We start from the raw sequence: 23,032 nt of genomic DNA, 5'->3' as shown, positions 1-23,032 counted from the left end.
CATAAAGGTATCTTTGCATGATCAAGGTGGAAAGTGAAAAGTATTGATCTGGAATTTCTAACATCTCTAAAACCTTAACTCTTTTAATGATATTACCTTTCAACACTCATTGTTTGCTTTTGTTTAATTGCTATTTATGTTTAAAGCTTCCTGAAACCCTAATTTGATTGTCTAGATTAATCGGTTGACTATTGTTTTATCAATCTGTTAATCCTCGTGGGATCGACACTCACTTACCGTGAGTTTATTACTTAGTACAACCCGGTGCACTTGCCAGTGTTTTCTGTTTTTAAAATCCGCATAATGTTTTTATCCCTGTTGCTGGGGATTAATTATGATTAACAAAATACCGGTTAATTGATTACCTAGATTTGACATTTTTTTCTATTTCTCTTCTATTTCAAAAAAAAAATCTTTTTATTCTTTCTTCTTTTCCTCTCTGTTATCACATGGTGCATTTGATTCAGTTTTGTGTTTTGTGCTAAGGATAATAATGGAGAGAGATCACATGGTTACTACTTCCACCTAAGGAATGATTTATATTACTGTGGATGGAGGAACTACCCGGATTTTAGTTGGAAAAGTCAAGACCAAAGAAACTCTAGTGTTCCATATTCCATGTATCAAGAATTATCATCTCCTTACTCATACCAAGAACCACCATCTCTCTAGTCATATGAGGAACCATCATCTTTTTGCCCATATCAAGAACCATCTCCTTATTCATACCAAGAACACCACCTCAATACACCGCGCCCTCATCGAGCAACTTCTGGAGGTCTTCCTCTATAACCCGAGAAGGCATCCCACACACGTCAGAGGTCACCCAATAATAAGCATTGGGAATGCCACCTGATGCATGCGCATCTTTAGTAGTTTTTAGTTGTTATTTCTTTAAATAAAGGTAGTGATCTATTATTTTTATTAGGAGTTTCATGATTTTAATCAATGTTTTTGGAATTTTTTTCTTGAATTAAGTTAGAGATTTTCCTTAGTTTTATTAAGATTTTTTGGTGCTTTGATCAATACTTTTTGGAGTTGCTTTATCCTTTCAAGTGTAGGAAATGATTGAAAGATGTTAGATAAGAATAAAGGAGGAGATGGACAATCAAAGAGGCCTTTGGAGAAGCAAGGAAGTAGCAAACGTTGGAAACAAGCCCAAGAGAAGTTCGAAAAGAATGTGCAACATTGACCTCTTCATATTCCAAAAAAGATAACTTGAGCTGCAAAGCTCCAAATGAGGTGATTCAAGTGCCATTGAAAAATAGACAACCAGAGCTTCCCAACGATATATAATTGTTCATAGTGAACACTGAATCTGAGGGTATAAATCATCATTCTAAGCCAAGTACAAAACAAAACAAAAGGGGAAGTTATGTGTATGCATAAATCCTAGTTCGCGTTCAATGCAAAGGAAGTGGCGTCCAACGACAAGTGTCTAGCAGCCTGACCTCTTCACCTTCAAAGGAATATAACTTGAGATACAGAGGTCCAAATGACTTGATTCTAGCGGTGTTAGAAATCTAACTTCAAGAACTTTCCAATGAAATCTAATACACCATAGTTGATAGGAGTTTCACATAGCTTCCTCATGCAACAAAAGCACAACAGAAACAAGCTTCAAAGCCCAAATTGAAACCAAACAAGTCTTGGCATCCCACGGAATGTGTTGGGCATCCCACGGCTGGTACTTTCATGCACTTGATTTTGAGCCATTCAAGGCCTGGGAGCTTGGCATCCCATGGTATAGAACTGGCGTCCCACGCCTGGCACCTCATACTTTGAATTTGGGTCATCCCTTGAGAAATAATTGTGGCGTTGCATGCTGCACCATGTCTAACCTCCAGAATTCAAATTCCTTATTCATTCCACAATTCTCCAAGATTCCAAATGGATCAAGCCCATGGAATTAATCTCAATTTAGTTGGAATTGTAATTGGAGTTGAATTTGAATTTGCATTTATGATAGGCTATAAATAGGGATAGATGAGTAACAATTACTCACCTTGGAGGGGAGTCTTCGAACTCTCTCCTCACTCTTATTCTCTTCTCCTATTCCATTTTCTTTCATACCCATTTTTGTAATTCTTTAGTTATGAGTTTCTAATTCTCTTCATTGAGAAAGAGAGCTCTGTTGTAATTTAATGGATTAATTTGTTTGATTCTTCAGTTTCAATTCTTCTTTCATTGTTTCTTTAGAAAAGATCTTTGTTCTTAATCTCAAGAATTCAAATGTCTTGAGAAATAATTTGAGTCCAATTTGAATTCTATGAGAACTTGAGAAAGGGATCATGAAAATGAGCTTGAAGATATTTCTCCTAATTGTTGTAAATTTGGGTTTGGGATTGATATGTGACATATAATCAACCCATAACTTGATTCACGAAATTGTGTGGCTCTAAATCTTAGGTTAAGAATTTGGAAATTGATTAAGTTAAGAGAGATTGAATTATCAAGACATTGGAATTTAATCATTTATGATTTGCCAAGAGATAAATGAATGCATGATTGAAGTTGAGATGAGAGCTATTGATCCTGAGAATGCAACATCTCTTGATCCCAAATGTTCCTTCCATTCCTAATTCTTACCATTTACTTTTTAGTCATTTACATTCTTGCAATTTAATTTCTACTTATTTACATTCCCGTCATTTATTTTTTTGTCATTTTTTTGCTTTCATTTACTTCTTTATCAAATAATTTAAATTACATATTGCTCATTATCCCAATATGAATGTCTAACTAGAATAATCAATTAATTATTGTTTGCTTAATCCATTAATCCTCGTGGGATTGACACTCACTGTGAGTTTGTTACTTGGTACGACCCAATGCACTTGCCGATAATTATGCGAGATTGTAAAATCCCATATCATCACCTGTCGGGACAACGGGAACCCTAGTGCCTTCAGTTCTCCACCGAACCAAACCTAAAAACAAAAGGGGGCACCACCGTCAGCACACTCCCTGGAAGAAGAAAACCATACAAATTCCATACTAACACACCTAAGGACATCTAAAAACAATGGAACCTTCCCCCCATTTTTACTACCATTGCCGTAATCATGAAGCTATGACAAAATAGTGGCACCACCCTAAATTCCTACTACATCCACACAGAAAACAACCCCAAAAAAATGGAAATGTAGAAGCATATAAATAAAAAGGAAAAGGCAGAATAACAAGGGGAGTACCAACCAAAATTTTAGGAAAAATAAAACGGAAGAAGTGGAAATGAAAGCACAGAACCGACGGATGCACCAAAGCGCAAAAACCCAGCCAAAAGCAACACTAGAGAGGAAGTATGGAGGCCACTCGAGGTAAAGAAAAATGAAAGAAGGAGAAACGGTCACAAGTAAAGGAAATATAAAGAGAAAGAGAAGCGGTTACAAAATAAACCTCCCCCCCCCCACATTTCAAAAGAAAAATGAAGGGATGGAAGGATGGAGGGTAAAATGAGAAACAAACGAAAAAACTTCCCCCTCGAATTAAATGTCATAATGACGCATGGGAAACCATGACGGACAATCCTTCCCTTTAGAACTCAATGGACAGGAGAAGGAACGACCAAGCACCCCATGAAATCCCGATCTTGGCCAGGAAAGCTTGGATGGCACTCGACTCCCCGTGCTAAGCTCGCAAACGCAGCCACACAACAGAATGAATTCCTCCAGCGATGAGACTGAGCAAGTACACTCTCTAGAATAGCTACAACCTGGTTACTCGGGCAGTCCAGTAACCATAAATTTCTAACCAACATTCAAATTCAAACACTTACATTACTTTAGCCAACAAATTAAGATAAAGATAATAGCTCACAAATTATGTAAGGAGTCAAAAGCTCCCTTAGGTATGTTACATATTCTTAACTCTCACCCACACCTCTTAAATCTATTTTGATTTGTGCGTCAGAGTGTCTTTGCAGGTACCACCTCCCACCGCTTCGAAGGTCCAACCCAGTCACCACCAAAGCTGATAGATCCCTGATCTTCGTCTACATCCGTACCATTAAAGTGTTGTACACTTACCTTCTTATTTATTATTACAGTAGCCGATGATAAGGGTTAATCACCAAAAATACCCTCAAATTATTCAAACGATGACAAAAATATACCCAGATTTTACTATCGACAAAAATGTATTTAAATAATTTAAAAACACGACAAAAATGTCCAACAATAAATATGTATTTTCAAAAAATGCCTGAGAGCTTGAATTTTGATGAAATTTTTTGCAAGCATGATTAGAAAAATGAAATATTAGTATTCTTAAAATTTGGTGACTTTTTTGTTAAGTATATATTTTTTATTATTGGTTGTTAATAAAAAATTACAAAAAAAAATATATACTCAACGAAAAATTACTAAATTTTAAAGATAATAATATCTTATTTTTTTAATCATACTTACAAAAAATGGCATCAAAATTCAATCTTTAATATATTTTTTGAGAAATACATATTTAATGTTAGATAATCTTGCAAAATCTAACATTAAATATGTATCTTGCAAAAAATAGATTACTTAGTGTTTAAATAATTCGAGGACGTTTTTGGTGGTTAACCCATGATAATTATCCATTATATTATATTATATCGAAATGCCGGGTAAATTGGCTTGGATTAGGTAATCATTCCTTATCATTGAAAATATTCAACCATTTCAATTCAAATTTGTAACTGAGATATAAATGAATAATGATCATATATATCATTAAGAGCATTACGGTAATATAATTCATAAGATTATAATTCTTTTAAATAAAATTCAAACTAAGAGTCAATTATTTTAGTCATCATAATAAAAAATTACATTCAATATTATACTAATTTTATAATTGAATTTGATGAAAAATTATAACGATAAGCTAAAGCCACCGGCCCGTGACTAAAATATATCTCATGCAATATTCATAGCGTATGTATTTATTTATGAATCTTCTCAAATTAGAAAGCTTATTATCCTTACCATTCTCTATGAATAATTTTCTTAACTTTCTTTCTCATTTTGTTTTTCTTGGTCAGCAGTTCTATCTTTCTCAATCATGCCATATTTTTCAGTTTCTGGAGGCTTGAATTGAACCAGAGAACCACTAGGCACAATAGTGACTAATCTCTTTAGTACGAGTGATTCTTCTAAGAGCAAACTCACAGATACCATAGTTGTTAACCTATATGATTCGTCATATTTTTTAAGTACGAACAATTCATTTATATATGTGTTACTAAAATAGGTCTAGCCTTCTTTTATGTTTATAAATCCATTGAAACCCAAGTAGGATGATCCATGCATTTTGGGACGACGACGACAACATTATTATTATTATTATTATTATTATTATTATTATTGAACGTCCCATATGTAGTTGTTATTTATCAATTTGGGTTTGGTTAATTGATGACCTTAGATTATTAAATTATACATAATGTTATATTATAAGTATATTGTTTGGTCTTTCATATTAAATATATAAACATTTAAATTATTAATAATAATTGGTTTTCTTAATCGATTTAGTGTTTACATACTGCCAATTGCTTAAAAATATTTTAAACATATATTGAATTATGTATTGTCACAATAATCATCAATAAAATTAACTACATTCTAGATTTACCTTGTGAATATAATTAGGTATGGCAAACGAGTAACAATAGAACAAAACTTTTGAAATAGCCAAATAGGTATGCTTTTGAGCGTTTGGTCTTTTCTTTGTTATTTCATTAAAAATTTTAGTTTAGGTGGAGTTGTGACCTAATTTGTACCTCATTCATATTTTATAATAAGATATTTATTTGTTGTCTTTGTCCACAGACGTAGGCTCTAAGCTGAACCATATTAATTCTCTGTGTCATTTTGTTCTTTAGGTTTCTGCTTCCACTTCCGCATCACTCATACTTACTAAATTCCTAACACTACGTAGGACAAACAATTCGATTGGGGTCAGTACACAAAGATTTAAAGTTATTTTTTCAATTTCTCCTCTATTTCTAAGTTCGTAGCTGCCCCACCGATGTATTAGAAATGATACCTTGGAACGGGTGTAAAGCTAAGCAAATAGCTTCTGCCCCAAGAACGGAGGACTGTGTCGGTTGTAAGAGGTGTGAATTCGCCTGTCTTACAAATTTCTTAAGTGTTCGAGTTTATTTGTGGCATGAAATAACTCGAAGCATGGGTCTAGCTTATTGAGACCGCCTCTTTCTTTTTTTCAAAAAACAAACACTACGAGAATACGTTTTGAGCGCCGACTCCAACTACCGTCCATGTACGATCCCTACTAGATCTGACCAACTACCCATCCTACCTTCTCTACGTTCTTGACAGCCCATCTTTGTCTCAGTAGAGTCTTTCAGTGGCATGTTTTGGTCAATGCGCTTCATATTCGCCTGGAGTTCGCTCCCAGAAATATAGCCCCCCTCTCGTCAATCCCATGAGCCTCTTTTTTATCTATTCTAAATTCTCATTCGATTACGGCATCAAAATAGAAAAACTCACATTGGGTTGGGTCATAGGATTCCAAGTACCTGGATCAATCGAAAGTTCGATTCTATCTGAACTGCTCATTTTTCAAATGATATCCACAGTGTTCACAAATATTCATTTTTTGATTTAAAAAATTTTCTATAATTTAATCCATAACAATTTTCGCATTCAATCCATAAATGCTTAGGAACTTTTATACCAGAAACAATGATATCTCAAATTATAGCCCCTCTGGGGTGTAAAATATATCTTTTCTCACCATCCCATAGTGTATGATTTTCCATTCTGAACCGGATGGATCATTTTTTTTTCTGATATAGAAAATCCACGATTTCGTTGGATCAATTCTTAGAAAATCTCCAATCAGATATGGTTAGAGGAACTATATGTGGAGTAATTAGACTTAAATTGATACCGACTCCTCAGAATTTGGTGACTTCAACTCCACCAACAACTACTTTTGAATCTTTTTTTGGATTACATCCATTATCTCAAGTTCTGGATCGAACTAATCCATTGACCCAAATAGTTCATGGTCAGATCTAGTAGGGATCGTACATGGACGGTAGTTGGAGTCGGCGGCTCTCCTAGGATTTCCTCATCTGGGATCCCCTAAGGAAATGGATGTAACAGTAGTCTCGACCTACTCTTTCGTATAACGAATGAAATAACATAAATCCCATAACTTAACTGGTACCTATTCTCCCCCTCTATCTATCCAAGGGATGGAAGGGCAGAGGCCTTTGGTATCCCCTCCAGTCAAGAATTAGGACCATCGATGAATAGATCGGATTAACCAACCAAAGTTAGCCTCAATCATTATATATTGAACCGAAGCAAAAGCCTCAGTAACGGTCGGACGATAATAAATAATATAATAAATTAATTATATTAGATATTTTATATTTATATTAATAAATAAAGGATAAGTGGTTCTTGTTCAATTCAAATCATTCAAAATCTTTTTAAGGTCCTCTCAATGCTCTAACGCCCACACCGGATATGGACCGAACTGTCTCACGACGTTCTGAACCCAGCTTACGTACCGCTTTAATGGGCGAACAGCCTAACCCTTGGAACATACTACAGTCCCAGGTGGTGAAGAGCCGACATCGAGGTGCCAAACCTTCCCGTTGATGTGAGCTCTTGGGGAAGATCAGCCTGTTATCACTAGAGTAATTTTTATCCGTTGAGCGACGGCCCTTCCACTCGGCACCGTCGGATCACTAAGGCCGACTTTGGTCTCCGCTCGACGGGTGGGTCTTGCAGTCAAGCTCCCTTCTGAGATTCGCCCCCCTTTTTAATTGATTAGGGGGTTGGTCCCCTTACGACACACGAGAACGCTCTAATTTATAGAAACATATGTTTCTATATATATAGACCCAGTCTTCTCAAAATCTCAAAAGGTGCTGAGTTGGAATCCCATCCTAACTAAGAATTCTTGTGGTTCCGGAGGATCCAGCTACAGGAGGGAACGGAGAGCCCCCCTTTGACCCCTTGGCTTTTCCGGCGATACGAATGTATTTAAGCAATTGGCGTTCTGTAAGACCATAATGAAAGCGTAATTTTTGTTTTTCTTCTAAACGAATACGAAGGGGACCCTCTATAATTTCGCATGTGAAGAGTTATTTCTTGGTTTCGTCCAGTCATTAATAACTTGATTATTTTTAGATAATAGTAGATATTTTTTATGAAAAATTTTGTAATCCAATTGATCGACCACTAATATATAAATATTATTAAAACAATTCTAAATAAAACAAATTCGGAATCATAGAAAGAAAATTAGTCTATCCATAATAGAAGAGGAGATGAGATCATATGAAAAATGTAACCGATTCTTTCCTTTGTTTGAGTTACTGGCCATCCGCCGGAAGTTCCGGGTTTAATACCGATATTTTAGCAACAAATCCAATAAATCTAAGTGTAGTGCTCGGTGTATTGGTTTTTTTAGGAAAGGGAGTGTGTGCGAGTTGTTTATTTCAAGAATAGGTTGGATCGAACGTAGGATGCTATTTATATAGAGTGAACTACCAACTCAGCCCCTGACCATTTCGCACAATGACAAAGCAACTCCTGTATTGTAATCCACTTCGGTCCCTGTCCCATGCCTCCGTCACACAAGCCGGTCCTTGAGGGTGAATCTCCGGCAAGAATGAACAAAAAACGCTGAGCTGGCACGGTGAGCGTGTGAAGGAGTTGACTAACGGCGCTTTCTGTGCCAGCTCAGCGTTTTCCATTCATTCTTGCCGGAGATTCAACCTCAAGGACCGGCTTGTGTGACAAAGGCTTGGGACAGGAATCGAAGTGAATTACAATATTCATCAGAAGTTGCTTTGTCATTGTACAAACTGGTCAGGAACCGGGTTGGTAATTCACTCATTTATATATTGTATGGTTTTATCCGAATCCTTTTCGTATTTTTCTTCTAAATATTATGAATAAAGGATTTAAGTAATTGTTAAAACCAGACTGAACTGGATGGTTTAATCCGAAAACAGATAAACCGAATCCTAAATCAAATCGGTCCAGTATTCTAACCGATTAAAAAAAAATGGGTCAAAATTAAATAAAACTGGCTAGAACTTATTAGAACCACGAGACAACAATTAATAAAAGAAAACTCCTCTTTAAGTTTGAGTTTGGTCCTCTTGCATGTGTAGCAAGTTGGTTGTCATTAGGCCATGTTGATTTTTATTACATTTGTTCTTTTAATTTAATATATAATATATATAAATTAAATTCTATTTTTAAAATTTATATTTATTAATTATAATTTTAATAGTTTAACTAATGATTTATCGGTTGAACTAATAAATGAATAAATCAATAGTCCGACTAATTCGATGACCGATTTAATTCTAACAAATATAAATAATTTAACACATGTTAAATATATATCATCTATTCTTAATTGTTTTATTTCTTAGATTTTTAATAATTTAAATATTAAAATATCTTACATATATGCTCCACAGCGGTGGATTTGCCAATCAACTTGGAGAGCCAAAAGATCCGCTACAATTGTGTCCCAATCATACAGAGTTATGATATACGATCTTGAATGTATATATATTTTGCGAGAACAACAAATATAGTGACCTATTATTAATTATTAAGAGTATTAATTCTATTTAACACTGCGTCACAGTTAAAAATTTTTATACTTTTCGACGTGTGTTTTTTAATACAAAAATAATACGTAAATACTAACGAATCCGCTACTATATATTATGTAGAGATACATGTATTATTGTTTGATTTTTTTAATATATATTTTATATTTTAACATATATTTTATATATAAATAATTAATTTAGTATAATTTTTTGTATACATTTAATATGGTTGATTTTGATTCTACAATCAAATATAAAACCAAAAATTAATAACAATAATCCATCATATCATATAGTTAGTCAACTGTTGACTTATACGTATAAAATATCTTACGTTCAAACAAGTATCATTTCGTGTGTGATATCATATAGTTAGTCAACTGTTGACTTATACATATAAAATATCTTACGTTCAAACAAGTATCTTTTCGTGTGTGTAAGAATTGAAACTTTAGTACGAGTCAATTTTTTTGTAATAGCAGATTCAAAATTTATGAATCAAATTTACTTTGTCGTGCGCATTACCCTTTTTATTATATCCTTTTTTTTTTGGCTTGTATTGCTCTTTTGTCAGCCTTTGTTCAGCTTTAATTTGTTATCTTGTTGTGTATGTATAATCTTTGACTGTAAACCAAAATATATTACATATTACAAATTGCAATTTTTGTCTACCATAATAATCCCGTGAGCTAGCTTAGCTTATATATTATCTCTAATCAAGCAAGCGAATTTTTGTAAACTTAAACTGCTGACGAAAACTTCAAAGAGCTTGCTTATTTGATTTATTTGTTCAGGCACGTTACTTAACGGTTCAAAAAGTATTTATTTAGATGAAAAGAAATCGAATTCTCATTAGTCTAATAAGATGATAAGGTTGGTTCTTTAAAAGGGAATGATACCTGTAAATGTGTTTCAATGTCTAAGTCGGAGAGCTAGATAGGTAGAAAAAAAAGTGTTAGAATAAAATGAATTGTACTTGAGAGAGTAACTGAATTCTTTTTTTATAAGTGGTGTAAACAATTTTATCTTTGTGGGAGGGATGAGAGTCCCACTTCATACAATTTTGGAAGTTAGTTAGAAAATAAAGATAGTCCCAAACTGTTAACATGGTGAGGATGTTTTTAGGCCAGTTATATTAGGCCCGTTAAGAATCCAAATGCTAAGTCTGAAACAGTTGTCTCCAAAAGCATGAGGGTAAGCTTGCTTAGTTTCCATGTTGATTGAGTTTGGTTTTTCGTGTGTTCGACGTGTGTTGGGATTTGTATTTTTTGTCTTTAGGGATCATAGTACCTTGTGTTTTAAAGACTTTTGGGCCTTTTGGATCTCTTAGTGGGCTGTTTGGACCCTGGATGGGCCGTTTCAAAATTTTAGTTTATTTAACTTTGGATATCCGTTTTATTGGCTTTGGTGGTGATTAGTCCCGGTGCTAGCCATTTTATCAAGTTCCATTTTGGGTTTATTCGTAAAAATTAGTGTGAGCCTTTTTGGTGGGTGGCTTGGGCCTTTTGGTAGGACGTTTTGATATTTTAGTTTTGTTAACTTTAGATATTCATGTTATTAGCCTTGGGGTGATTAGTCCCCATGAAAACTGTTTTGTCGAGTCCCGTTTTGGGTTTACTCGTAAAAAATGGTTTTGGCCTTTTTGGTGGGCTGTTTGGACCTTTTGGTGGGCTGTTTGGAATTTCTTTGGCCGCGGTCATCTTAGCGGGAGTCGAATTCCTAGGATCTGCTATGGTTCATGTGCCTCCCGCAATCATGGTCCGGGGTTCTTGATCTATATTCCGATTCGTACGGAGGTAGTTTGGAAAATCGCTTCTCCGGTGTGTTTTGGCTAGTAGCATTCATTGGTGGCGACTCTACATTCTAGGGACTACACCCGATGGAGTAGCTCTTGAATTATTCAGTCTGTGTCTTTGTTTAGGCCAGCGAATGGCCTGTTGCTTTTGTTAGATTGGCAGTCCTCTTCCCCTAAGTATCGCCTTGGTTGGCTATGTGTTGTGTGATTTTGGACCATGCTGGCTACCCTTCCATGGGCTGGATGGTCGTCGTGGTCTTGAGGTTTGAGTTGATTAGGTTGTTGGTGAGGGTTGGATTCTGGGTAATCAGGAGGCTTCTCTTCGAAAATGCTTGCCATGCAACCAAGATCTCGGTGGGTCCCCACAAACGGCATCACTTCAGGTACGTTACCTGACGGTTCAAAAAGTGTTTGTTTAGGTGAAGAGAGATCGAGTACCTGTTGGTCCGATAGGATGAAAAGGCGAGTTCCTTGGAAGCGGATGGTACCTATAAAGGCAATCTAATGCCCAAGTAAGAGAACTAGAGAGGTAGGGAATAAGTGTTAGTGTAGAATGAATCGTACCTGAGAGAGCAGCTGAGATCTCTTTTTATAAGTGGTGTATGCTATCTTATCTTTATGGGAGGGGATCCCACTTCGTATAATTTTAGAAGATGGTTAGGAGGTGAAGATAATCTCGGACCATTAAGATGATGGGAATGTTTTTGGGTCGGTTATATTGGACCCATTAAAAATCTGGAGGTTAGGTCCAGAACATTGTTAAATTATTACTAAGACTACTTTCGATCCTTTGGCCAATTGCTATTGCTGAAGTTTTTTTTTTTTGTTTTTTAATTTTGATTTTTTTTAGAAAAGTAAACAACAAATTTCTAATACCTAAATAAAATCCTACTACAAGACTGATTATACTACTACAAAGGTGCTTAGAACTGATGATTATACATAACTTGGCCTAAGGCGGAATTTATCGATGATTTGGTCATTGGAAATAGAAGAATGTCGTTAAAATAAGTCAAATTTTTTCCCCGAGGCAATAATTTACCGCTGGTTGGGCCGTTCATAATTGTCGATAAGCTTTGACGCCTTGGTGCATAATAATATTATGGACATGTAGCCTTCAGATCATCGGTAAGTACTTATTTTTAAAATTTAATTATAAATACATAAATTGATGGGCAGATCGTCGATAATATATATTATTTTTTTTAAAATAAGAAAAATTTACAATAAAGTACTAACAGCTAGTTTAACGTATAAAATAATTTTTTTAAAAAATTAGTTAATCATCATTCATTACCAACGCGTTCATTAAATTAATTTTTTAACATTTGGATTTTCACGCGATTATGTATTTATTGATGGCTAAGTCATCTGTGAGTCGTCGATAAAATTGGGTTAATGAAATCTAGTATTTAAGGTCGTCGCTATATATATTTAACAGCGACAAAAGACGCATCGGAATTAGAGTCAAGTAGTCTCTGTCTCCTTCTCCCATTTTTCTGAAAATCCATTCTCTCTCTTATTACCCTCTCACTCCCTCACCGTGTCGCACCTTCTCTCTAACTTTTCTCCCTCGTCGGAACTCCGATCAAGATATATTCTGGCACTTTCATTGTGTTTGTAGTGAATTTCTTTTCAATTTAAATATTTTAGTTTTTTCGTTTAATCAAGTTTTTTTTATTGTTTTGAGTGTCCCTATTTTTTCGACTCTACAAGTTTGCCTCTAATTTAATTGTGATTTGATGCATATTTTCTTTTGGTGATATTTGGAGGCTAAGGTTTCCAATGGAGTAGGGCAGTTCGTGTTATTACTTTTTTTTATGTACTAGTAGATAAATTTTTTCATTTAGGTTTTATTATGTTTTTATTGGTATTAAACATTAATTGAAATTAAAAATTATAAATTAATATAAGTAATAATAATTTATAATTTAAAAATATTTATGGTGCAAACTATTGCATGTTTTGGTTAGAAACTTAAATTCTGAAAATAGAGTTGTAAGATGGAAGAGGCAAAATAATTCTGTGTGGGGGCATAGAGATCCTTCACCTTTTATGTTATTGTGGAGTTTGTTTGTGCTTGCTCTGTATTTGATATGGGGAATAAGGTGATTAAAATAGTAAAAATAAAAAAAAGTAATTGCAATTTGCATGTTGATTATTTATTTTAATTTATATTATATATTGTTAAAATTTTGAAATATACAATTAGTATTGGTAATTAAAAAATTTAGAGTGTTCTAATTATAAGGGAGAATCTGTTAGAAATAAAAAAAAATCAAACACTTAATAAAAAATAAATAACAAATCTTTTTTGGGCAATGTAGGAGAATTCTGGTGCAGATGATTCAAAACCCTTCTTAGATGTAGGTTAAGGTCTATTCAAATAGAGAGTTTGAAACAATCTTTTGTAAAAGATTTAGGCAAATTTTTAAACACTTGTCTGTTGTTAGATGATCATCTGAGGTTGAGAAAACTTAGGTGTCATGTGCCAGGTGTAAATGCACGATGTTTAAGAACAATGATATTGTTAGGTATGATTTGATAATGAAGAAATTTATGCTTAATTATTGCGTTTGGGTACAACATAGAGAAGAGAGTTTAGAAGTTGGAAGTAATTCTGAAAAAGGTGGATATTATTGATTAGATACCGGGTGTCATTTCTTAAAAGGAAAATATTGTTAGGTACGACTCCATGGTAGTAAATGTCTTTCAACAACCTAAGATAGTGGTAGAATCAGAGGAGGAACTTAATCCTGATGTATAACAATTTTACCAAATGTTAAAATTAGCGTGTAAGTCTCTTTAGAAAGAATATGTTCACTCACAACTGTTAATTGTCACAAAAATGATAAATAATAAATTCGAGAATAGCTATTCGCAATACTCTTTTGACCTAGTATGTATATTAGTTAAGGTAGTTGCAAATGATTATAGTCATATTCAAAAAACAAATGTATGTACTAATAATGTACCAACAATGTCCCATACAAGAGAATACTTTATTTATTCCTAATATCTAGACTCCAAAAGTTGTATGCTTCAATAAATTTCGCTCATTACATGAGGTGGCATTTTGATAACGACCAAAAAAGATGATATAATGATCTACCCTTTTTGTGAGAAGCGTGGCTTTATTTTGATAAAAAAGAACCCTAAGTTTTGCAACCAAATCTACAAATAGCAAATTTGATTTTTGTTCTAATAGATATTTTCCTAACACCCACTTTATCATCTTTTATTCGTACTGGCCTGTCATTGTAATCATTTTCTTCCACTTGAGATGTGTATGAAAGATACCTATCCAATCTTAACTTGTGTTATTTCCGACCCAAATAATTTAAAAGCCGAAATAAATGTATATCATTAACCATTAATAGATGAGCTAAATCAACTATAATCTCCCAGAATTTTAACTTATGATGTATCATCTAAAGTCAATTTCACGCTTATAGCCGCCTTAATGTGGATAAATTACACCTAATATTATCAATAGTCTTAAATTTTTTGCATTTATACTTGGCACATGAGCTAATCTTTTTCAACCTTTAGCCAGTAAGAGACATGTGTTTAACAATTCACCTAAACTCTCAACAAAAGTTGGTGAATAGACCCTATCATGCACCCAAAAATAATTTTGAACCATCTGCACTATAATTCTTTTTATATTGACCAAAAAGGATTTCTTATTAATTGTTCAAAAATTTTTTAAAATTTTCACAAAGTCTCTCTTACAATTAGAACACTCCAAATTCTCCAACTACAACATATATATATAATACAATATCGAAAATCAATATATACATTGCAATTAATTTTATTAATACTAGCTATTCTATGCCCATACAAAAATTAATCACCTCTCATCCTATAATTCTATCATAAAGTTTAAGTCTCTCTACTAAACATACAATAATTTAGACACACAAAAAAACATACAATAATTTGTAAAATAAATATTTTTTAATTTGTAAATTATTTTCACTTATATTAATTTATAATTTTCAATTTCAATCATTGTTTAATTAACAATAAAAAGATAATAAATTGGAATAAAAACTAACCTATACCAGCAAATTAATCTATTGAGTCCAGAAAAATAATAATAAATGCAAATTGTTCTCGCTCCAATAATAACCACAACCTCCAAATATCAACAAAAAGTTGAAAAAATCATAAATGAGTTAGAACCAAACATATAGTGTCAAAAATAGGAACATTCAAAATGACCAAAAAACTTAAACCACTTAAATTAAAGGGAATTTCATGACAAAAATAATAACAACGTCAAAATTTAGTTCGAAGTTCCGAAGAAGTAAATAATGTAAAGAGAAGATGCAAAGGAGTAAGAGAGTGAGAGGGTTCCAGAGAGTATTTTTCTAAAGGAGAAAAGAGAGTATTTTTCGAAGGAACACTTTTGTTTTTGACAAGGATAGAGTCCCAGATGAAAGCAAGTTTCATGAAATAGCTTGGTATATGGCACATGACTATCACATGGCTCATTCTGAATCTATGCGATCTTAGAGAAGAGTGGGAACTTTTGCAGAGAAGCTTATTAAGTGGTAGCCACCTCCTCCTCCTTTTATCAAGCTGAATTCGGACGGCTCAGTTAGTAAGGATGGCAGAGCGGCTTGTGGGGGTATCCTTAGAGATAGCAATGGTCAGTTTTTAGCTTGTTAGAGTGTGAATTTGGGTGCTTGCACTGTAACTGCGACAGAGATTTGGGGCATACTCTTCGGCCTTGAGCTAATCATTAACTTGGGACACTCCCATGTTGAAATTGAGGTTGATTCAGCAGTAGCAGTGCAGCTATGTTCTCAGGATTTGGGGAACCTACATTCGGTAGGAGCTCTTATATCAGCAATAAGGATCAGGTGCAACAGGCTCAGTAGCTGGACTCTTCACCATGAATTCAGGAAAGCAAACTCTTACGCCGATAAATTGGCATCTTTTGGTCATAGTTTAAGTTATGATTGTCATTTCTTTTTTTCATTGCCACCTTGTATTTTCTTGCATTTCTTTACTGATACTGTAGGAACGGTTCACTCCAGAATAGTTTCTGGTTAGTTATTCTTTTTGGGCTTTAGACCCATTGTTAATAAAAAAATTGATAATTAGAAGTCTTAAAAAAATTTTCCCTTTTCAGCAATGTCCTCGTAGTCTACCGATCTCAGCCCTATCACATATCGTTGGTAAGGACGGCGGTATGATCAGCATTTCTTGTAGTGAAAGAAAACAAGAGAGGAAGAGCATAGACGATTGAGGAAGAAAGGAAAGTAAAATAATATAAAATGTAAAATCGAATCAAATTATATATATGTCTCAAATGCACATAAATACATACATCAAAAAACATATACACGTGTTATTTTTATATCTTAAATATTATTCTTCTTTATACTTTTTAAAAGAGTTTTTGCTCAAGAAAAAAATTATCCCATTTATTAGTTCTTATTATTGCTAAAATGGTTTTAATTATATTAATGTCTTGGTATTTTTAGTGAATTTTTGCATCTCCTTTTAGTAGTTTTTTAGGTTTTAATAAAGTTTTTATTGTTAATGTTATTTGGAGTTATTTTAGACTACTTATGTGTTTAGGATTATTGTTTAAACAATTTAGGTGAAGGAAAGTAATAAAAAAGATGCACGCTTAATGTCATGAACTTAACGCCTGGCGCCGATGAAAGCACCCAAGAATGGGCGCCCAGCGCCCAAACACCCATAAAAGGATCCAATGCATGGGCCCAACCCACAAGAAGGAAGAAAGGATGGGCTCCCAGCGCCAATACATGATGCCCAACGCCAAGGACTTTTTCACTCCCAGGGACTCGACGCCAAGCGATCAACTTTGGTGTCCAATGCCTTAAAAAAATATGACTAGCTCTCAACGTCCAAGTCAGAAAACACAACAAAAAGCACTGGCGTCTAGCACCAAACATGGGCGCCAATCGCCCAAGAAATCTGAAGAAGTGGGCGCCCAGCACCCAAAAGAACTAATTGCGGCACCCAATGCCGAATCAAGCTTGAAGGATGGGCGCCCAACGCTAGCATCCGGCGCTTAGCGCCCATGCGAAAATAAAGGCTCAATAATCGTTCAAAGACATTCGATTCGGCCTACACACTCCAAGAACTCATGATTTGAATGCAGTTAGTTTAAATTGCTGTTAGATAAGTTTAGGTGTTGTTTAAATTTAAAATATTGTTAGGTTTATCTTATTCTTCTAGATAGGATAAGATTTAGTTTGAATTTTATGCTAGGTCTTATGATATAAATAAGCAACTGATGATCCATATGGGATCATCTAACATTTAGCATTTATTAGTATAGTTCATTTTTTATTTGCCATGAGTCACTAATTTTCTTGTGTTAGGGTTAAGAGCTCTGTTTAGTTTTAATTATGGATTGGTAATTGATTGTTTCTTTTATTTTAATTAATACATTGATACTTTTTCAAGAATTGAGTTTTGTTTTTATTCTTAATGATTAAAAGTACTGAAAAATATTCTAATTATATCTCAGATTCCTTTATTATCTTGGGAAAGGTAATATTATGGTTAGCTTGACACTCATTCTTATAACTTTTCAATTGACTACGAATAGCTTTAAAAATTGTGTTACTTTAAATTAGAATTGTGCTTAACCTTTTTTTGCCACTAAATTGACCAAGAAATTGGCGTTAAGTGGGATAAATAGAAATTGAATTGTCAAGGGACTGGGAGTTGATTATTTATGATTTGTCATGAAAATATCTTTTCATAAATCAAGGTGGTAATGAACATGAAATTTTCCTTTTCTAAGAATTAAATATCTCTGAAACCTTAACATCTCCATCCATAATTTGTTTCTCTCATTCATAAGCATCGCATACATGATGAACGGATTTTTGTCGGTAAAGAATTTCACAAATAAAATCTCGTTGCAAGTATAGTTTCTAAACCAACAAAGAATTCTTTCATACAAAATTTTTGTTGTCACAAGTAACAAACCCAATAAAAATAATAACCGAAGTATTCAAACCTCGAGTCGTCTCTCAAGAAATTGCAGGGAGGTGTATTTATTATTGTTTATGGAATTGTATCTTTTTGGGTTTTTGAAATAAGGAACAAGGAAATAAAATGGCAAAAAATTAAATTAATAACTAAGAAAACTCTTGGCAAGATATGAGAACTAGAAGTCCTATCCTAGTTGCCCTTATCAATTGTGATGAGAATTGTCTATTGCTCCCACTTAGTTAACCTCTAACTATGAAGGAAAGTCAAGTGGATGAATTAATTTGATTCCTCAAGTCCTAGTCAACTCCTAAGGAAAGACTAGCTTTAGAGGGATTCAAATCAACTAGCAACTTTCAATTGTCAATCAACAAAAGAGTTTGATAACTCAAGAGTCTCCAATTACTCTACCAAAGCCAAGAGGAGAAAAATCTAATTAAAAATCCTACCAAGAAATTTATCAAACTCTTGGAAGGCACAACATAAAATCATAGAAAAGCAATAAGAGATAATAAAATCCAAACAACCAATTGAAAGCATCAATAACATAAATTGAAGAAAGCAATCATAAATATGAAATACCTCAAATTGCATTAAATAGAAAATCAAATCTAATATGAGGATTCATAAACTAAAGTAGCAATACAAAGTAATCAATAAGGTAAATAAATAAACTAGAATGCTAAGACAAATAAAAGTAGAAGAGAAACTAAATTAAAGTAAAGTAGAAATCTAAAATTGAAAATAGCTAAACCTAAGAATCCTAAAACCTAGAGAGAGGAAAAACTACATATAAAAACCTAAAATTATGTGAATGAAAGTTGTGTGAATGAATGAATCAATGAATGATTGATTCCCCCACTCTGCAGCCTCTATTTTGTGTTCTCGGGCTTGGAACTGGGCCCAAATGGAGAGCCCAGAAATCACCCCTGATGCGCAGGAATTTGCCTCTCAACAAATTTCCTTTCGGCAAGTGCACCGGATTGTCGTCAAGTAAAAACTCACTGTAGAGTGAGGTCGAATCCCACAGGGATTGGTTGATTGAGCAATGTTAATTGGAGAATTATGCTAGTGAGCGAAATCGGAATTGAATTGAGACTTGCAGAAAGTAAAATTGGCGGGAAACTTAAATTGTAAGAAATTAAATGACAGAAAATTAAATTACTGGTAATAAAGAATAGGAACTTAAATTGCAAGAAATTAAAAGGGAATGGGGATTTAACATGAAATTGAAGAAGCAAAATGTAAATAGAATGGGTAGATCAGAGATGGGGGAATCATTGGGTTTAGGAGATGTATAATTCTCCGGATCAAATTTATTTTCATCTCTTCCGCAATCAATGCATTCATTGATCTCCTTGGCAATCTTAATTGATTGGATCCTAATTCCTTGGCTCACCAATCTCTCTAAGCATGAACAATTGTCCAATTCCTTGATTTAAGTGCTCATGGGAAGAGATGAAGTTTGGTCACTAATTATACCACACAAATTCATAGATCAAAGTGTTGGTAGGATTTCATGTCACTATATCCATCCAAACCCCAATCTAATCCAATGTGAGAAATCATTTCTAGCATGATCTCCTCATTCTTCTTCCAAGGTTCCGAAGAGATCCAATTATGAATAGCTTCTTTCCTAAGATAACTATCCAATTGGATGAAGAATGAAAGCTTTCTAGCAAAATCAAGATAAAAGAAAGAAGAAGATGAATGAAAATTACTATTGATCCATTGAATTACACAGAGCTCCCTATCCCAATAAAAGAGGTTTAGTTGTTCATAGATCTTAAAATGGAAATTGGAATTGAAAGATACATTGCAACAGAAAAATCAACCAAAAGTAAATGTGCAGTACTCAATTAAAGGGAAATCGAAATCCAAAAAGGTCCTTCTAACTTAAATTCTAAAATATTTATACACTCTCTTCTATTGATCTTTAATCTCTGAATTGGGCTTTTGGCCTTGGTGGAATTGGGTTGAATTGGCTCCAATTGGTTTCCTTTGCTGTTGAGAAGAGATTGGTTTGAATTGCAGAGTTTGATGCTTCACGTTGGGGTCAACGTTTGATGGCCAACGTTGACTCAAACGCTCTTTAGAAAAACTAGAGAAACTTGCTGTCATTGGCGTTTGACTCAACGTTGGAGGGCCAACGTCCTGCTATCCACGCATACGCGTGCTTTGCGCGTTTGCGCAAAAAGGGCAAAAATGGTCATCCACACGTGCGCGTGCTTCACGCGTGCGCGTGGATGCAAAGATCTCGTTTTCCAACTTTAAAACCATGCAAGGGACGTTGGCCTTAGCGTTGGACCTCCAACGTTCCCTCCAACGTTGGCGTTTTCACGCGTGCGCATACTCCACGCTTACGCGTGAATCGCCCTTTTTCCCATCCACGCGTATGCGTCGATTCAAGTTTTTCAAATCCAAAGTCTGGGCTCTTTATCGTGGACGTTAGAGGCTAGCGTTTGAGGCAACGTTGGACTCCAACGTTCGTGTAATGATGCGTACGCGTGACCCATGCGTACGCGTCACTCAAAAATCCTTTAGCCCCAGAATTGATGATTTTCTCACAACGTTGGGGATGACGTTGGACCTCCAACGCTCCCTTCAACGTGAGCATCAGCATACTTTACAGAGAGTTGCTCTGCTTCTCTTCCAATGTTTGAGGCAACATTGGTGGTCCAACTTGGTCACCAACGTTGCTTCTTCTTCAACCTTCCTCCATGCTTTCTTTCACCTATCATCAACCAATAAATGCATCAAAGCCTTGCTAAAGTCATGAGAATTTTTATCATTCTTAGCATACAAGTAATCATAGCATGAATCATCATGAAATTGCATCAAATTACTCATGGTTGAATGAATCTAGGCATATATGAATTTTTACCCAATTTGCTTACTTATAGCTCAAGAAAGTGCATAAAACCTATTAAAAATAAGGAAAAAGGATAGTGAAACTAGCCTAAGATGCCCTTGCAGCACAACCCAGCGCTTTCTGCAATTCTGCACGTGGCGCATGTCACGCGTACGCGTCGCTTGGCAAAAATCTTGGTCACGCGTAAACGCGTCGCTCGCCTTCCACGCTAGTCACGCGTACGCGTCGCTGCCAGCTTCTCAAAACTTTATTTTATTGTGTTCCTTCCACTTTTGCATGTTTTCTTTCCATCCTCTAAGCCATTCCTGCCCTATAAAGCCTGAAAACACTTAACACACAGATCTCGGCATTGAATGGTAATAAAAGGGTAATTAAAATTGACAGTTTAAAGGCCCAGGAAACATGTTTTCAACTATATCATAGAATTAGGAAGGAAAATGTAAAACACGCAATTTATATGCATAAGTGTGAGAATAATGGATAAAATATACTAAATTAAGCACCAGATAAACCCTAAAAATGGGGTTTATCAATACATCCCTGTTGATTTCTTTAAGTCCAATTACTACTGCCAACAAAAGTTTCCTTGATCTAATTAGAAGTTCAATTGAAGACTGTTTTGCTCAATCCTTTAATCCTCGTGGGAACGATATCCATTCATTGTTGTATTACTTGAAGCGATTCGGTACACTTGCCAATAGAGCCATTAAGTTTTTGGCACCGTTGTCGGGATTAACTGAAATTAACAATGAAAATTTGGTTGAATCACTAAATTAGATCTTTTGTTTTCATTTTAATTTTTGCTGCTTTATTCCACACCGTGCGTTTTATTTCTTTTGTGTTTTGTATGCAAGGTAGTGAAGGTTGGACACTATTTTTTATCCTGAAATAGAGAAGATGCTTGCATTATTAAGAAAGAAATCAAGGGCTAAGAGAGAAGTAGAAGAGAGAATGGCAAAAGATAACAACAATGCTAGAATGACTCTTGGTGACTATACCATACCTAGAAAAACCCTAATACCCAAATATAAGAGGATTATATGTCACGTATCCCATTAAGTCCAGATAATTAGTGATTTAGGAGAAATTATTTTCAAGCTGTTGTTCAAGTGAATTGCTTTTCCAAGGTTCACAAGAACTCAAATAGAATAAGGGTTATTCTTTCGATCTACCCAAATTCGTAAGATAAAAAACGAAAACAAATTCTTGAAATTGAAATCAATACATGAATTAAAATAGAAGAATAATAGTATTAATCCATAGAATAAATAGAGCTCCTAAACTTAACAGTGGAGGTTTAGTTACTCATGGCTCAGAGAGAAAACTAGGGTTCTAAAAACTGTAAAGTACAGAATGAGGTGCATAAGAGAGAAGTCCTCAAAGGGCTGAATCTTTTCTCTTTTATATCTAATCCTAATTAATGTAAAATATAATTTTCAAAAATAAATAATATCTTTTCCTATTTGTAAATAAAAATTTTTTTTAATCAAAATAGAAATAAAATCTTTGGATACTCCTTGAAGACTTGGGGACCATTGTATTCCTGAAGGCTGGTGCCTAACTTGGGCTGAGCCAAGTTAGGCGCCACTATGGCAGCAAGGTTTGGCGTGCTTGTGCTTCTTCTGCGGCCTAACTTGGAGAATCCCAAGTTAGGAGCTACCATGCCCTTATGGAATTGGCGTGCCTGTGCTTCATCCAGCGTCTAACTTGGAGAATCCCAAGTTGGGCACCACCAAGGCCGTACAATGTGGAAGAAAAGTATATAGTATTATCT

The sequence above is a fragment of the Arachis hypogaea genome, chromosome 15 (genome assembly GCF_003086295.3).
Source record: "Arachis hypogaea cultivar Tifrunner chromosome 15, arahy.Tifrunner.gnm2.J5K5, whole genome shotgun sequence".
NCBI lineage: Eukaryota > Viridiplantae > Streptophyta > Magnoliopsida > Fabales > Fabaceae > Arachis > Arachis hypogaea.
Note: the sequence above shows the minus strand (reverse complement) of the source record.